This window comes from Papio anubis, chromosome 3, assembly GCF_008728515.1.
Source record: "Papio anubis isolate 15944 chromosome 3, Panubis1.0, whole genome shotgun sequence".
In the NCBI taxonomy this organism is placed as follows: Eukaryota; Metazoa; Chordata; class Mammalia; order Primates; family Cercopithecidae; genus Papio; species Papio anubis.
In genome coordinates, this window is record NC_044978.1 from 97,785,565 (window position 1) to 97,791,564 (window position 6,000).

The 6,000-nt window shown below is 42.7% G+C and overlaps 1 protein-coding gene across 3 annotated transcripts in view; it reads right to left on the reverse strand.

The window, feature by feature from the left end:
* The window catches only part of LNX1 (ligand of numb-protein X 1), a 205,951-nt gene extending 200,182 nt beyond the window's left edge, over window positions 1-5,769 (reverse strand). For 2 of the 3 annotated variants that reach the window (XM_021939136.2, XM_021939139.1), the window contains exon 1: window positions 5,427-5,731. The gene's annotated coding sequence lies outside the window, so the exon portion shown is untranslated. Of the gene's footprint in view, window positions 1-5,426 lie in introns of all 3 variants that reach the window. The other variant, XM_021939137.1, reaches the window with a different exon arrangement.
* Between the last annotated feature and the right edge of the window lie 231 nt (window positions 5,770-6,000).

Below are 6,000 nucleotides of genomic sequence, written 5' to 3' on the forward strand. Positions count from 1 at the left end.
AGTTTCTTTGTAGAATAAAGTGGTATATAAATAAATGAAAACACACATCTGTTTCACGTTTTACAAAGCATTGCCACCCACTGTTAATTTTTCACTATTATTTCATTATTGTTCCAATTTAACATGAGTAAATAAACCACTCCCACCCCTTTGCCCTGGAGTTGAAATGAACCTGCCCATTTAGAAGTGGAGGAAGCTGTAAAAGGCAGGAAGTGTCCCGGCAGCCAGAGCTGGCCTCCTGGTCAGGCGTTCAGGAAAGAGGAAGGAAAGGTTCTCCGTGCTCCATTTTTTCTCTTATTCCTGTCCCAGCACCAGAGGTTAGGCTGATGCTTCATCTGACAGAGGCTGTGACCTCGAATTCACATGCAGCCTCACGCTGGGTCTGTTTCTATAAATTTTGTGTGCAGAACTAGACTATCAGTGTGCGTGTTTCTTACAATCCTTTCACATACAACCTTTGGCTCACCCGCCCCCTGTCAAGAACTGCAATCCTAAATGTTTTAGTAATGTGTACACACGAACACACACACACAATGAATAATTAAGCATAATGCAGAGTGTCTCTTTTATTTCTGCATAGTTAGCGTAATATTAATCTTATTTGTTTTAGGAAGCAATCTCTCTCTTTTTCTCCCTTTCTCTATAATTGGTAGACTTGTCAGTTCTTTGTGATTTAACAATGTCTCAGCCAATGATAGAGAATATAACCAAGTTCTAACCAAGAGATATTTTTCTGTATATATTTATTTTCTCAGAGAAGAAGTCTGCTGTTTTCCCAAGAATCATTGGTACACCTTGTTAAGAAAAAAAAAAGCCAGGATTCATTGGCATTTTTTACTTATGGTAAAATACACTAACATGAAACTTGCCATCTTAACCATTTTTAAGAGTACAGTTCAGTAGTGTTAAGTACATTCACAATGTTGCATAACCGTCACCACCATCCATCTCTAGATCTTGCAAAACTGAAACTCTTCACCCATTAAACAGTAACTCTCCATTCTCCCTTTTCCTCACCCCCCGGCTACTGCCATTCAACTTTCTGTCTCTACGAATTTGACTACTGTAAGTACCTCATATAAGTGGAATTGTACAGTATTTGTCCTTCTGAAACTGGCTTTATTTCATTCAGTATAACATCCTCAAGTTTCAACCATGATGTGGCATGTGCCAGAGTTTCCTTCCTTTTTAAGGCTGAATTTATCCCATTGTTTGTGTATACTACATTTTGTTATCCATTCACTGGACACTTGGGTTGCATATACCTTTGGGCTATTGTGAATAATGCTGCCATAAATATGGGAGTACAAATATCTGTTTGAGTCCCTACTTTCAATTCTTTTGGCTATATACCCAGAAATTGAATTGCTGGGCCATTGACAATTCTATTTTTCATTTTTTGGTGAACCACCATACCATGTTACATAATAGCTGTACCAGTCTACATTTCCATCAACAGTGCACAGGCGTTCCAGTTTCTCCATGGCCTTCACAACATTGGTTATTTTGCAATTTTTTTTTTAACTTGATAGTAGCCATGCTAATGGGTGGGAGGTGGTATCTCATTGTGATTTTTGATTTGCTTTTTCCTAACCATTAGTGATGAGGATCTTTTCCTGTGCTTATTAGCCATTTATATATCTTCTTTGGAGAAATGTCTATGCAAGTCATTTGCCCATTTTTGAATTGGGTTGTTTTGTGTTGTTGTTGAACTGTAGGGGCTCCTTACATATTCTGGATATTAACCCCTTCTCAGATAGATGATTTGCAAATGTTTTCTCTCATTCTGTGGCCTGTCTTTTTACTCTGTTGTTTGTGTCCCTTGGTGCCCAGACATTTTTTATTTTGATGTATCATTGGTATTTTTGTGCTTCCATTTTTGTCTCCTCTGGCTCTAAGGGAGGTGGACTGTGGGGGAAGGAGAACTGCCTCACAGCTCCAACAACGGGGGCTGAAAGGCCACTGGAGAAAGGTCACTAAGTCCTATGGCAAATAGACTTTCAGAACAGTTTCAAAAACTCCCTCACTCCTGCCCTTCTATCCCCTTGAACACATTCAGGGTGCAGAATTGCTTTAGTGATAATTGAATTTCAAGATGGTTTCCCTCCAGCTTTGGGGTTGTCAGGACAATCATGACAATTACTACTGGCCTGAAACCCACTGAGTGTGTACAATGGCCACTCCTAACAGATCATGGTGAATGAAAAACCAATAGAAGAGAGGAGGTCTCCTTAGCATACAGGGCAATGCTGGGACCTTTGGAGGCTGAAACGATAAAAAAATTATGGTGCCTCTAACCCAAAATATGTCAAAAGATAAGCAACAGTAAGGCATAAAATGAATCCAAAAGGTTCTAATTTTGCTCAGGATAACAACTTCAGAGTTTCTTTTACAATGCCAAAATCTATTCTTTTAAATTTCTGTCTTTTAATTAATTCATTATATTTTGGGGTGCTTCTGGTTCGCCAGTGCCCTAACGCCTTTTTGATCTACCTGCTGGAAAATAACAGTTTTGTTATTATTGTTTTCCATATGCTATGCATTTTTGTGTACACTATGTAAAAGAATAATTTAATCATGTCAATCCCACGAGGTGACTACTATTACAGTCTCTAGCTTTACAGTGAAGGAAACCGAGGCAGAGTATTACCTTGCCGAAGATTCAACAGCTATAGATCAACAAATCCTGGGTCACAGAACCAGGATTTAAACTCTGGAAGTCTGGCTCCAGAGCTCTTGTCCTAAAGTCTAAAATCCAGCACCACTGGCTCACTTCCACAGCCTGCACCTGCCTGGACAGCTCCTCCTCTTGCCTCTGGCCTTGCACCAGCCACCCTGAGGTAGCTCCTGAAATTCTCTATCCGTTACACCCTTTCATCCTTCCTGCACATCATTCCCTTTACCCCCCTTCTAGTCAGTCTTTACCTTGTTAATCTCTGCCCATTTAGGATTCCCCTTGGGTATCTCCTCTGTGCCCACCCAGTCTGAGCTAGGTGCCCTCTGATGGCAGGCTGTGTAGGCTCTCATTGCACTTGGCCACATGGAATGGAAATTTATGGCTTGTCTGCTTCCCACAGTGGACTGGGAGTTCCTTGAGGGTGGTGACTAAGGTTTTAAATCTCTATGTCCCACCCTAACCAAGCACCAGTTACCTTGTAAGTGCTTCATATCTGTTGTTAAGTAAATGAATAATGGAGAACCTAGACAAGGACTTGACAGAGAAGCAAAAGGAACAGTGACTGCGCAAATAGTACTTTTCACCCCTGGAAATGTTGTCACTACCCCGAGCATACAGTGAGCAGCCCACATCCATAGAGATCAGCAGACCAAGTGGAATAGAATGAATGGAATGAGTCTGGCTTCTTCAGGCCTGATGCTGAGGACATGTGCCCTACCTGTATAGAGGAGATAGCTCTATCCCCCTCCAAAGACAGTGACAACACAGGTACATACACAAATGTATAGCGTGTGTCACAGTCCTTAAAGACATTACATAGGGCTGAGCAAAGTAGGCACCTGTGCGGGTGTGGAGGACATATGGTAGCTCCAGAATTCCAGGAGCCAGCTCAGGGCGGCCCAGAACAAAGCGTCAGGGCCTAAGCAGGGTGCAGAGGGCATCTGCATGGGGCAGGGGACAGTGTCATGATGGCAGTTGATGACATTTGGGGGATTGAGTGAATAAGCATATAATATATTAAGGATAATGGGAGCCAGCTTCTGATGAATGTTAGAGAAGGGAGTTACAAATGTAGAAAGGGAGTGTTGGATTGGAATTGGAAGTATGAATTGGCAGTATGAATTTATGGTTTTCAATACATATAGATTAATATAGAAATAAATAGATACGAAAATTGAGGAGGAAACTGGGATTCAAAATTAGATCTGTCTAGCTCTTTTCACTGTTCTATACTACCGCCCTACACATAGGGCCTCTGCTGTGAAACCTCTGCCCCCTTCCCTGTCCCCTCAGAACCCCAACCCTAACTCACACAGACTTAAAAGATTCCACCCTCGTGGTTCCAGAGCATGCATCACACCTCATGTCATTAGCTGCACACAACTAACTCATGACGTTTTGATTACACTGAGGGTAGGCCTCCTCTTATCTGTATTCCCTGCATCTCCCTTGGAGCCAGGCACATGGTCATCACAATAGTTAGTATTAATATTTATTGTGCAGTTGTTATGCATCAGGAAAGACTTCCCATACATAATCATTTACAGCTGAAGACAACCCTATGAGGGATGTATTACCATCATTCTCATTTTACATATTGGCAAGGTGAGGTTAGCGGTGTTAACTGAGGTACTCCAAGATGCAGAGCTAGTGGGAAGTAGAACCAAGAGTCAAGGCCAGACAGTCTAATTCCTCAGGCTGTGCTCCTTGCCCCTCAGCTCTGCCACCATGGACTTGGTGTAAGTAAATGTTCACTCAACAAATTCCTCCCGGGGGATTTGTGTATCTGAATGCTCTCCCTCAATCCAAGTCCACTCTTTATGCTGAGCTTATTTGAAGCTCACCTCTTTAGGGGAGCCCCCCACCCCGCCATCCTACTCTGCACTGCCTCAGCATTCCTTGGGCACAGGACTTGCACCACGCCCTGACATATGACCCAGTCAGTGTTGGAGCAGGGAACATAGTTTATCGACATTTGTTGAACTGAATTCAATGCCCAGGAATGGAAGTAAACAGGAATACATGACAAGGTGGTGTATTGTACAGGATACTGTGGCTATCTATTTCTGGATTTTCCTGAGAGTTCCAATTTCTAAAATTCCATCCTCTCATCAGACCATTTGTCAGAATACATGGCCAAGAATGTAGTCTGGAATTTTCTTTAAAGAGTAGGGTCACCATTCTACTGAAAAGAGATAGGAATGAAGACAGGATGTGCTGCTGGTCACCCACAACTCTACACACCCATGAGCAGGTCACAGCTTCTCTCAACCTCTTTATCCATGGGTAAAACTACAATGCAACACCTACTCCTACTGTGGAATGAAACAAAGTCTGTGTGTGAATGTGTTTTAAATACCGATAAAGAATATTGTCGCATAAACCCAGTTACTGTTAGTGGGATTACTTATATTTTTACTGATCTGTCTGGCAAGTCATTTTCATTTGTCAAAGTAAATAAGCTTTGAATGAAGGCCACTGCAGAAAAAAATAGGGTATAAAGAGAGGAAATGCCAAGGCGTTTCTAGTGTTTTCAAAAAGACACACCTAGATATTTACATCTTTTAGACTCTCCTCAGTTTGGGGTGTGTGTGTGTGTGTGTGTGTGTGTGTGTGTGTGTGTGTGAGAGAGAGAGAGAGAGAGAGAGAGAGAGGGATAGGGGTGAGAACTGGGGGCTGAGTGGGCAGAGGTGACGTTTTTAAAAAATGGTATGAGATTCTACCTTGTAGAGGAACTAGGCCATCTTACCTTTGCTGTATTGTGGATCAGTTCCCAGCTGTGTGAAGTCTCAGGTGATAGTCCGTTTGAGAGATGAGTTTTGCTGGCTTAGCAGTAGCTCAGGAAATTTTTCTTTCTCTTTCCGGTATTCTGTGTCCCAGCTATGCATGAAAACTGCTCCACCTTTGTACATGCAGGAGTTAACCAGGGCATCCCCTGTCCCTTCTGCAAGGCTTTGGGTAGAGCAGATTCATAAAACTGAGAGCAGCTATGGAGAGCTTAGCGGGAGAGTGGTCCCCTGCAGAGCAGCATGCATTAGCATCAGTGACAAATCTATTCTGGTTTGGATGGGGCTGAGACGCCCCTGAACTTCCTTCTGCTTTTGCCAAAAGCCAAGATCCTTTTGTTCACCTTTAGGGTTGCCAAGTCAGGCCTACCTCGCCCCTAGATGTTGTTTCCTGTGGGCAATGGGAAAATGATCTTGGAGCCAGAGAAGGGAAATCAACAAGGAAATAAACACAGGGTCACCACACCTTCAGGCCATCATTAGGTCTGGAACATTATCATGCTAAATAGGCAGGGGCTGCTGACTGGACAGGCCCTA